A 12674-nucleotide genomic window follows, 5' to 3' on the forward strand; every position below is an offset into this window, starting at 1 on the left:
TGGAGAGGGGAGAAGATGGAGAAAAGACAGCGATAGTAATCATAACTGTGAATGTGAATGGGATGAACTCTCCCATAAAATGGAAGCAGATAGCAGAATGGATTAAAAACCATAATCCTATAATATGTTGTTTACAGAAAACACATTTGAAAAAGAGTGACACACACAGGATAAAGGTAAAAGGCTGGAACAGAATGTATTATGCTTCAGCTGAAGTAAAAGAAATAAAAATCAAGGGTAGCAATCCTGATCTCAGACAAAGCAAAAGCAAAAATAGATCTTATCACAAGAGATAAGGAAGGTAACTACATCCTGCTAAAAGGCATCATAGACAATGAAGTAATATCATTACTAAACATATATGCACCAAATAGTATAGCATCCAAATTCTTAGAGGAGAAGTTCAGGGAGTTACAGGAAGAAATAAACAGCAAAACTATACTAATGGGGGACCTCAATGTCCCCCTCTCTTAACTAGAAAAATTCAATCACAAAATAAACAAGAAAGAAGTTAAAGAGGTGAATAGAACAGTAGAAAAGATAGGTATGATAGACCTCTGCAGAAAACTGAATGGGGATAGAAAGGAATATACTTTTTTTCTTGGTGGTACATGGCATATAGAACAAAAATTGACCATGTACTAGGTTATTAAAAACCTCACAATCCAATGCAGAATGGAAGAAATAGTAAATGCATCCTTTTCAGATCATGATGGAATAAAAATTATATATAATAAAGGGTCATGGAAAGATAGACTAAAAAATAATTGGACACTAAATAATCTGATCCTAAAAAAATGATTGGTCAAACAACAAATCATAGAAACAATCAATAATTTCATTCAAAAGAATGACAATAATGAGACAACATACCAAAACTTATGGAATTCAGCAAAAGCAGTTCTTAGGGAAAGTTTTATATCTCTAAAGGCTTACATAAATAAAATAGAAAAAGAGGAGATCAATGAATTCAGCATACAACTAAAACAAATAGAAAAAGAACAAATTAAAAATCCTCAATTAAACGCCAAATTAGAAATATTGAAAGCCAACGGAAAAGTTAAGAAAATTGAAATTAAGAAACTATTGAACTAATAAATAAAACTAAGAGCTGGTTTTATGAAAAAAACCAATAAAATAGATAAACCTTTGGTTAATCTAATTTAAAAAAAAGGAGAAAACCAAATTACTGGTATCAAGAATGAAAAGGGTAGAAAAAAAGAAAAAAAAGAATGAAAAGGGTAAATCAACCACCAAGGAAGAGGAAATTAAAACAATGATTAGGAACTATTTTGTCCAAACTGTATGTCTATAAATTTGACAATCTTAATGAAATGGATACATACTTACAAAAATGTAAATTGCCCAGATTAACAGAAGTAAAATATTTAAATAACCCTATCTCAGAAAAAGAAATTGAACAAGCCATTTATGAACTCCTGAGGAAAATATCTCTAGGGCCAGATGGATTTAAATGTGAATTGTATCAAACATTTAAAGAACAAGTAATTCCAAAACTATATAGACTATTTGGGAAAATAGGTGAAGAAGGAGTCTTACCAAATTCTTTTTGTGGTACAAATATGGTGCTGTTACCTAAACAGGGAAGAGTCAAAAGAGAGAAAGAAAATTATAGATGAATTTCTCTAATGAATATAGATGCAAAAATTATAAATAAAATATTAGCAAATAGATTACAGCAAATTATCACAAGAATAATACATTATGACCAGGTAGATTTATACCACGAATGCAGGACTCATTCAATATTAGAAAAACTATCAGCATAATTGATCACATCAACACCAAAACTAATAGAAACCACATGATCATCTCAATAGATGCAGAAAAAGCTTTTGAAAAATACAACACCCATTCCCAGTAAAAACACTAGAGAGCATAGGAATAAATGGAGTTTTCCTTAAAATAATAAATAGCATCTACCTAAAACCTTCAGCAAGCCTCATATGTAATGGGGACAAGCTAGAAGCATTTCCAATAAGATCAGGGGTGAAACAAGGATGTCCATTATCACCACTGTTGTTCAATACCATACTGGAAATATTAGCTTTAGCAATAGGAGAAGAAAAAGAAATTGAAGGTATAAGAATAGGCAAAGAAGAAAGAAAGCTCTCACTCTTTGCAGATGACATGATGATATACTTAGAGAATCAAGTGAAAAACTACCTGAAATAATAAACAACTTTAGCAAAGTTGCAGGCTACAAAATAAACCCACATAAACCAATGGCTTTTCCATTACCAACAAAGCCCAACAGCAAGAGATAGAAAGAGAAATTTCCTTTAAACTTACTGTAGACATTATAAAATATTGAGGAGTCTACCTCCCCAAACAAACCCAGGAACTATCTGAACACAATTACAAAACACTTTTCATACACATAAAGTCAGATCTAAATAATTGGAAAAACATCAGTTGCTCATGGGTAGGCCGAGCTAATGTAATAAAAATGACAATTCTACCTAAGCTAATTTACTTATTCAGTGTCATACCAATCAAACTACCAAAAAATTGTTTTATAGAGTTAGAAAAAATAATAACAAGATTCATTTGGAAGAACAAAAGGTCCAGAATATCAAGGGAATTAATGAAAAGAAATGCAGGGGAAGTTGGCCTAGTCATTTCAGATCTTGAATTGTATTATAAAGCAGCAATCATCAAAACTGCTTGGTACTGGCTAAGAAATGGAGAGGTGGATCAGTGGAATAGGTTAAGTATGCAAGACACAGTAGTCAATGACTATAGTAATCTATTATTTGACAAACCCAATGACCCCAGCTTCTGGGATAAGGACCTACTCTTTAAAAAAAAAAAAAACTGCTGGGAAAATTGGAAAAGAGTATGGCAGAAACTAGGCATTGATCAAAATCTCACACCATATACTAAAATAAAGTCAAAATGGGTTCATGATTTAGATATAAAGGTTGATACTCTAAGTAAACTGGGAGAGCAAGGAATAGTTTACTTATCAGATTGATGAAAAACGGAAGAATTCATGACCAAACAGGAGATAGAGAACATTACTAAAAGCAAAATGGATAACTGTGATTACATTAAATTGAAAAGTTTTTGCATAAACAAAGCCAATGCAACTAAGATTAGAAGGAAGACAGAAAATTGAGAAAGAATTTTTACAACCAATCTCTCTGATAAGGTTCTCATTTCTAAAATATATAGAGAATAAAATCAAATTTATAAGAATACAAGTCATTCCCCAATTGATAAATGATCAAAGCATATGAACAGGCAGTTCTCAGATGAAGAAATTAAAGCTGTTTATAGTAATGTGAAAATGCTCTAAATCACTATTGATTAGAGAAATTCAAATAAAAACAAATTTGAGGAACCACCTCAGACCTATCAGATTGGATGATATGATGGGAAAAGAAAATAATAAATGTTGGAGCGAATGTGGGAAAATTTGGACACTAATACTTTGTTGGTGGAGTTGTGAAATGATCCAACCATTTTGGAGAGCAATTTGGAACTATGTCCAAAAGGCTATAAAAATATGCATATCCTTTGATTCAGTTATGTAACTTCTATGGGCTATATCCTAAAGAGATCATACAAAAGGGAAAGGAGCCCATATGTACAAAAATACTTGTAGCAGCTCTTTTTGTGGTGGCAAAGAATTGGAAATTGAGAGGATGTCCATCAATTGGGGAATGGCTGAACAAGTTGTGGTATATGAATGTAATGGAATACTACTTTGCTATAAGAAATGATGAACAGGCTGACTTCAGAAAAATCTGCAAAGACTTGTATGGTCTGATGCTGAGTGAAGTGAGCAGAACCAAGAGATTGATGTACACAATAACAGCCATGTTGTGCAATGACTAATATTGATAAACTTAACCCTTCCCAGAAATACAAGGATCTAAGACATCTCCAAAGGCCTCTTGATAGAAAATGCTATCCCCATCCAAAGAAAGAACTATGGAGTTTGAATGCAGATCGAAGCATACTATTTGCTATTTTATTTTCTTCTGTTGAGTTTTGTTTCCTCTTTCTGGTGCTTCCTCCTATTGGTTCTAATTCTTACTTACAACATCACTAACATGAAAATATGTTTAATAGGAATGTATATGTAAAGCCTATATCAGATTGTGTGCTATCTTGGGGAGGGTGGTGAGGAGGAAGGGGGAGAAAAATTTTAAACTCAAAAGCATATGGAAGTGATTGTTGATAAATCAAAATAAATTAATAAAAAAATATAAAAGAAAGAAATCTGGAATTACACAGATCAAGTTAAATCTTAGGGAATCTCACAGAAATATTCCTAAGCCTCATGCCCCCATACAGGGCTTCTCATTTTTAACAGCAGAACTTGGGTACTGTCTGAATATCTATGTCAAAAGGAAAATGGGTACTCAATTCTTCTCTGGGTAATCAGGCTAACAATACATGTCACATAACTTTGGCTTTACTCATTCACTAGAAAATGCAAAGAAGTCATAATATAACCCATAAACAATCAATCAAACTAAATCTCTTTTCCATTTTCCTTAGAAATCTAGATTCTAGGCATAATAAGTCAAACTGGAATTTTGACCCCACTCTAGGGAGAAGCACTCAGGATCACTAGTGAGTGAACCCCCTTCCCCTCTCACCTATATAGTTTGTCAAACTTACAAGTCAAGTGAAGAGCTAAGTCCACATTTACTGCTCCACATTATTCATTTTAATAAATATTTCTTGGCTATGGTTTCTGCTTGGTCCAGAAACTTCTCTGTCCAAGTTGCTTTCTCTTCTCTCAAGGAAGGTTGGTCCAGTAAAGGATCTCCTCTGACCAGGGATTACATTATCAATTTGCTGATTCTGACCCCTTTTCCTGTAGCATCATGGACTTGGCCAAGGAATACCTGGTCACTCAAGCACTGATTTTGCTCACTGCCATTTTTGGATCCACACAACTCCTTAGTCTCTTGAGATTGTATAGTTCCTTGATGCGTATGGTTTTCTATTTAGATAGAAGCTTCTTTCTAGAAAATGGGACCCTGTATTTATCTGAAGTATTTATTTCTAGCTGTCTTATCTCTGCTCTTACCCTTGGTAGGCAGTTCTAAAAAAAGTGTGGTGTGCAAGTTCAAGTGTATTCGCTTTGTCAAAAATGAGGTATTAAAGAAGCAAGCACTAGCAGGGGTCAAGCTACACACTATCAAAACCATAATCTTGCCATTAAGGATATTGTTTTTTTAAGGTCTTCAAGACAGTGTTAAGGGTGAACCATCAATGCTAGAAGACAGTCCTCATTAGTGTGTAATTAGAATTTCTGCACCTGGCATAGGGAATTTTACATGGAGAACTAATTTTTATCATTCCAGAACAATACCTGGGCACATGTACTTTACATAAATAATTCTTCATTATAAATGCCTATTCTCTGAATATGGCTTTCAGTTAAGGCATACAAATGGAGGAAAATGAAAATATCCTAGCTATGTTGCAGTAAGTCACTTAACATCTTAGTGCAATAGGCAAATCCCTAATATTTTAAATTGTGAAAAAATTACTTAATCTAGATTGGGATAACCAAGTTACCCATACATATGAAATCACAGGTCCAAGGGTGAGGGTGGGTGGAAGAAATAACAAGGAAGTATAAAACTGAGACCTTTTTCTTAAGGGTTTTAAAATCTACTTGGGAGATTCATTCATTCATTCAGTAAGGATTTATTAACCACCTATGTGAGAAACACCATTCTAGGAAAAATAAAATAGTCCCTGCCCTCAGAGAGCTTACATTCTACATTATAACAGGGTCAGCAGCAGCATAGACATAGAAAAATAAATGCAACTTATCTACATACTTCTTGGAGAGGTGTATGAGCAATCTGGGAACTAATAAAATAACAAGAAAATATAAACTCATGAAAAATTAAACAATAAGTGTTAACCATCTAGTGCAATACAAAATATGTTTTGAGGCAGAGCATGAATAATTGACAAACAAACTAGACAAAAATTGTTAAAAATTTGAAAAGTGGAAGAAAGCATTAGAGTAAAGTGGTCAGAGAATTCTTGGAAATGGAAGAATTTGATTGGGTTCTTAAGGAATAAATAAGATTTAACTAATTAGGGACAAGGTAGAAAAATTACTACAGATCTGTGAAATTACACATCAAAAAAAGAAAGGAAAAAGGACCAAGGTGAGAGAGTTGTAAGTATATGAATCAACAATTTAGTTAAAATGCTAGTGAGAATAAAGAGAGAGGGGAGGAAACCTAGAATAGTAACTTAGGAAGTGGAATGGGGGGAGGTATATTAGAAAAGGCTTTAAATATGAAATTAAAATCATGGACTTCATCCTATAAGCAATAAATAACCACGTGATCCTCTTTGAGCAAGGGTATGACATCATTAAAGTCATAGTTTAAAAAGATTAATCAAGAGGGTGGGATGAACTGGATTCCTCCAGATTTGAAGAGTTGAAAGCTTAGCAGAATATTATCTCAATTAAAATAAAAAGGAAGAATACATATAAAAATATTAGAAATGATAGAAAATACATGCTTATTAATAAGCTATGGGGTGGGTATGGGGTAAGAGAAAGAGGGAGGGAGGAGTTAAAATAAATAACTGAAGCATTCTTAGCAACATGAGAGTGGGATTGGAGGTATGGGAGGAAGAGGACTACCCAGATTTCAGGTCAGAAGAAGAGTTTAATTTTCAAAATCATAATCATCATCACCATCATCATCACCATCATCATCATCATCGTCATCATCCTCATCATTTTGGAAATAGATATGTTGTTTTAAGCTTTATAAAGCACTTTATATGCATTATCTTATTACAGTCTTATTATTATTAAAATTTAAGGTGAGAAAACTAAGGTTCAGGGACATTAAATCATTTCTTAAGAGCTAGGAGAAATTAAGTGATTCATGTATAAGGTAGGATTTGAACAGAGCCCTCTCCTGATTCTTAATGGAAGGCTTTATTTTCCCACCATATCATTAAGTTGTCCTACAACAGTTTAATAAACTATACTAGTACTACAACTCCTCTTCTTCCTCTTTTTTCTCTTCCTCCTCCTCCATCTCCTCTTCTTTCTACTACCCCCACCACCACTACTACCACTAATTACTACTATTACTGCTGTATGTGTTGAGCTTTCAAGAATGATGCAACATATGGTGGGGATGTAAAATCTGAGTAAAGAAATATACTTCAAAATTATGAATGTCTATGTCTACATGTAGTCAATTCAATTAACCACTTTTATGTATATCAAACAGTGTGAGTATTTTAAAACTAATTGAATTTAGTGGTTTGAGAATAGGGAAGAATATTTAGATACGTACTTTGGCTAGTGTAACAGTCTTAAGTTGGTTGTTAATTAACTGGTAAAAATCACTGCATAGATCATTTTTGCCCCCAAGAAATAACTTTTTTTTCTTTTACTTATTATTTTTCTTAAAATAGTAAATATACTTACAATAATTTTAAGATAATTATGAATAATTTTTCCATTGAATTACATAGATATTAATCTATTTCACTGTCCTCATTAATATTCATGAGTACTTACCTCAGAACTTCCATGCTTCTGCAAACTTGTCAATGTGGATTTCTACCTTTGTTACAGACCCCGGTTTTGGCATGCTGTGAAATTCTCATTCACAGATGTATCACAAAGTATTTATTCACCAAGATTGAGGCCTTCCTTGTATCTTTCATTTTTTAGTAAACATCTGTGCAGAAATTGGAGGCCATAGTCAGTATATCATAGACCTGAATCTGGATTCAGAGGACTTTTTGGCTCAGATACTTACTGTTTGTAGTATTTTGGGGAAGTCATTTCACCTTGAGCCTTAGTTTTTCATCTGTAAAATGAGAGGATTGGACTAAATGACCTTTAAAGTACCTTCAATACTAAAACCCTATGAGTGTTTCCAGTGAACACAACTGTTACAACCATTCAAAAGATGAACATTTTTATGCTAAAATGTGTTCATACAAACTTATTGACTAATACGATTAGCAATGCCTTAACTGTAGATGTATGGTAAAGGCCACTAGGACCTCTTCTGTCCTTATCAAGGGGAGTGCTAACATTCTCTTCTTTCATATAACACCCCTCCCTCACTGATGTCATGGTCCTCTTCAAGAACTAAGGATAAACAACAATGTCTGTGAGTAGTTGTAGGAGCAGCTCCATGGGGGACCCAACTGAACTGGCCATTTGGGCAACAATTCTTTTCTTCTTTCTTTCTTTCTTTTTTCTTTCTTTTTTTTCTTTCTTTCTTCTTCTTTCTTTGTTTCTTTTTCATTCTTCATTTATCTCTTTCTCTCTCTCTCTCTTTCTTCTCTTCATAGCATATTATAAAGTTACCTGCAGGTGCTCTGCCTGAAAGAATGTAAATTTGGTCACTGAAACCCCACAAGATATCTTGGGGTTTATGGGCTAGATTTTTTCTATTAAGGACATACTTCAAACCCAAATCACTCTGGCTTTCATTGATTAGACAACAAAAGGTCCTAGGTCAAGCCCCACTTGGTCATTGTTTGGGGCCTGATTGGCTCAGAGTGAATATAACAGCAATTGTTTGTGTTTGGCTAGAAACTCTGAGGGTCTTCCCCTCCCAAAATATTATTTTTTGACTAGGTGAAAGTGGCCATTCTCTGCCTCATTTCTTACCTAGCCTTAATCACTGAGTGTCCATCACTTCAGCCAAACTGAAACCTGTTAAAAACCTTAGCTTAAAAAGGCCAAGGTATCCCACTGTATTTAGGGCCATCTCTAGCCATCCTGATCTGTATCTTGTCACTGGACCCAGATGGTCCCAGAGAAGAAAGTGAGGCTCACGACTGCACGGCCTTCCCTCACTTAAATCCAATTCATCAGCATGTCATGACATCACCTTCCTGATGTCATGGTGTTCTTTCAGAACAAAAGACAAACAACAACAACAAATATGTCAACAAAATTGTACTGCCTTTTGAATGAAAGAAATGAAATAAAAAATACCATGAAGGACATATATAACTATAAAATGATTCAGCTAAACATGTAAGGAAACTGAAGGAACAATGTTATCCAGAAACATATTTTAAAGCCCAGAGAGATTCCTACAACATATTGTATAGATTCTTTATGGAGGATTGATTTTAGGACAAAATATGAATCACCTAAGAAGAAGAAGATGAGTTGAAGTCTACACTGATGAATGGAATATGCATAGCAAAACAAAATGAAGGGTCCGTAGAAGTCTCAAAGTTTAAATATAAGACATAATTGCAATCACCAATATCATTTCATTTACATGTCAAAAAATGAATTGCATTGGAACGCAATGAAACATTTTAACTTAAAGAAACCCACATGTAAAAAGTAAAAATATATTATTTTCTGAAAATATATCACCATAAAAGTGCTTTCACTTTTAATAAAAGAATACATATTCCTTGTCATACTGACTTTATCCTCTCAATTAAAATGTGAAATGTTGATAATGTTTCAAGATTCAAAAATCCTGTCACAGTAGCTTTATTTCTGATTACTTCCTTTGGAAATCTTATTTTTCCTTGCTTCAAAATGAAATTTGGTGAGCACACAAAATGCATTTAAGTAAAGCTTTTTAATGTTCTTGAATGTTGAAATCAATGTATATTTATAAGTGAAAAATCCAATCTAGACTAATGTTTTTTTGAAATCTCAGGTTAACATAAAATGTCTCCAAGTGAATGTAGTCTATTTTTTATTATAGTCATTATTTAAAGCATTCCATGCTTTTGGTTACTTTGTGGTCATGAAAATTATGTAGTGTCTCTTTCAGTTTCCATTTCTGTCACAGTGTGAATAAATCATTGGTGTTGTATATGACTAAAATACTTTAATTCTTAACAGATCCAGCAATATGGGCAACTACATTGTCAATGAAGACAACAACCTTCTATGCATAAGTATAGGGTTCCCTCCCCTTAGGATAGGTATCCCTGGCCACAAGTGTGTAGCAAGAGACTTTAAGGATTCATATGTGCACCAAGGGTTGCCATTTGGATATTTGTTTAACACTTATATTCATATTTCTATTTTTATTTTAAATGTATGAATATGTTGTGATTTTTTTAAAAAATGAAAGTAATTATTCTGAAAAGGTTGTTTTATTCAAAGTAGTCAATTGTCATTCTGGATTTTCTCAAAGACTAATCAGAATACAACTATAATTGTGGTTATTCCTTTTAAAAAAATGGTGAACTCAAAGTCTAGACATTTTGCTGGGCTAACAAACAATGTGAAAGGCCAGAAATGCGGTTTGTCCATTGCACTGAGCATTTGTCTATGTGCATTTCCCCCTCCGGCTTTGTGGAAAGGGAGGAAAAAAAAGTAGGGATTGAGAAACTTAGAACCCTAAACCCATAGAATCCTTGGCAGTTCAGATAATGATACGAGACTTGACAAACTACCAAGGAAAAGGAAGCATTTTAAAGATTGTGCTTTTTGGTACATATTTGAACCTACTATGTCAGCATATTATCAAATGGTGTTAGTGATGATAAATAAAAATATATTCATTCTTTAAAAAAATACTGGATATAAATGGATATTAACTTGGGACAGCTTTACAAATTGAAGTTAAGCAAGGTGTTACATGGACCCCTTGACCATTTGTCAAACTCGAGAGATGCTGTTTAAAGCAAACAGGAAATGGATTTATGAAAAAGACAGAGTGGGCTGGGATTCTTATAATCTAGCCACGGCTCTGATTCTTAAAATCTAACCACTGCTTAGATTCTTGTAACCTAGCCAATAGCTTACTAATGTTCAGACTTCTTAAGAGTCTGCCCAATATTATGAATGTTCAAATAAACCTTGTCTTGGCTGAAAGAAATCTTGGGTTGGATTCTTTCAGGCAGGTCCCATGTGTGGTGGTTTTGGGGTCCCCAGACCCTTGAACATCTAAACTGCATCAATTTGGTGGCCCATATGGGGAAACTGCCTGACCCCAAATTCTTCTCCAGCCAAGACTGGAAGGTATGTAAGCCTCCCCTCCCTCCTTTCTTGCTCTGCAGTTAGAGTCATTCTCCAAGCACCAAGGCTTGGAGGTGCTTTTTGGGCAGACAGTTATGAGGCTGTCTCTCGTCTGGCCTGACGCTTTCAGGCTTTTGGTCCACTGGATCAGTTTGAGATCATGTACCTGGGTATAGCTTCCACAGCATAGAAGACAAGGACAGATGCCATATCAGATAGTGTATGCCCAATTCTGTCAGTTCTCTCGGAGCTAGAGAATTGGGGAAAACTGCAGTTCCTTTTTGGTTCCCTGAGGCTTACTTACTCCCTTCCTTATACACCCCTGAATCCTCCTTTGTGGAGGTTACAGGGAAAAGTTAGAACAGCTAAAAATGTCTTGGCAGATTCTGGAGGTTTTGTGATTGATCATTAAGGAATTTTGAAACTCTTGCAACCCTGGTCACTCCTTTCTCCCACTCCCTTCCCTTGAGTCAAGAGGGTATGTTAAATCCACTCTTAGGAGAAGTGAGTTTCACCTTTTACCCCCCATTTTTGATTTTGCCCTCCCCCACCTGGGAAAGGAAGGAGGGGTGACGGGCAGCAGCTATGGCATGGGTCCCCTTAACAATGGCCTTGGGCTCTAGGACAACCTTTGCCTGAAAGCATCACCCAGGTTCAGCACATCCTGCTCAAGGTAATGAAGCTAGCCTCCAAACTTGAGTAAACATGCTCTTTTAAATTTGTTTTAACTGTTAATGATTAGATATTGATTCTCTGTATAAGGTAATTTGGAAGTGCATTTAACAAAACTGAAGTCATCTCATTGGTAATGGATTTGTTTCAAGTTTCAAATTAGTGAACTTTCTGTATCAGTTATGTCAAGCAACTTTTCATAATTTAGTTACCACTAAAATATTTTGGCTATTGTTGGTTATTGTTTTAATGTGTAAAATAGCCAAAAAGCTTCTTTAGGTTATGTATGGCTTGCTGAGAATTTGCAAGTGTAAAGAAATCTCTAATGATTGGCTTTTTACACTAGGACAAATTTAAGTTTGAGATGTAAATCCTGGAGAAGTTTTTTCTAAACTGTGATTAGTGAAACTTGCTGTTTGAGGTAAAATCTTAGAGGATTTTATTTTGAGTTGTCTGATGGATCATAATTCATCGATAATCAATAATTCACCATCTTGAGAGAAATGCCACAAGCTACTCAGAGAATCTGATACTGGTGGGAAATAAGCATTGGAAAAAGCTGAGAGCACAATTTAGTCTCGGTCTAAGATGGGATCCTCCTGGCTCAGTTTCCCCATTATATTGCTTTGAAAGGGAATATTACCCACTTGGTTATTCCTGAGTGTGGCTATGAGTTGGATTTGATACTGCATGGTTGGAAAACTGAATTATTTGAATCCAAACAGAGCTAAGGATGTTTTACCCTCTCAAAGTTGGGCCCTAAATCTAGTCCCTGATTTATATGTGGGTCCTACAGTTTTTTCTGTCATATTTATGTCTTCCAGACTATGGGCCATTCACCTATAGTTGGTAACAAACAGCGAGTACCAGCCAATGTCCCCCCACGGCTCCCTGGATGCAGCCAGTGCTCAGTTCCAGTCAACCTCCTCTTTAGGACCCTCTCAAGGCAGGGACAGCTCTACCCCCCTTGCCAGCAGGAAGCAGTTTGAGAAGCTGAGAC

The 12674-nt window shown here is 34.9% G+C and overlaps 1 pseudogene; it reads right to left on the bottom strand.

Moving 5' to 3' along the window:
- Positions 1 to 7985: 7985 nt before the first annotated feature.
- Positions 7986 to 8105, bottom strand: LOC114023902 (annotated as a pseudogene).
- Positions 8106 to 12674: the final 4569 nt, after the last annotated feature.

The sequence above is a fragment of the Vombatus ursinus genome, unplaced genomic scaffold (assembly GCF_900497805.2).
Source record: "Vombatus ursinus unplaced genomic scaffold, bare-nosed wombat genome assembly UNPS02014818.1, whole genome shotgun sequence".
NCBI lineage: Eukaryota > Metazoa > Chordata > Mammalia > Diprotodontia > Vombatidae > Vombatus > Vombatus ursinus.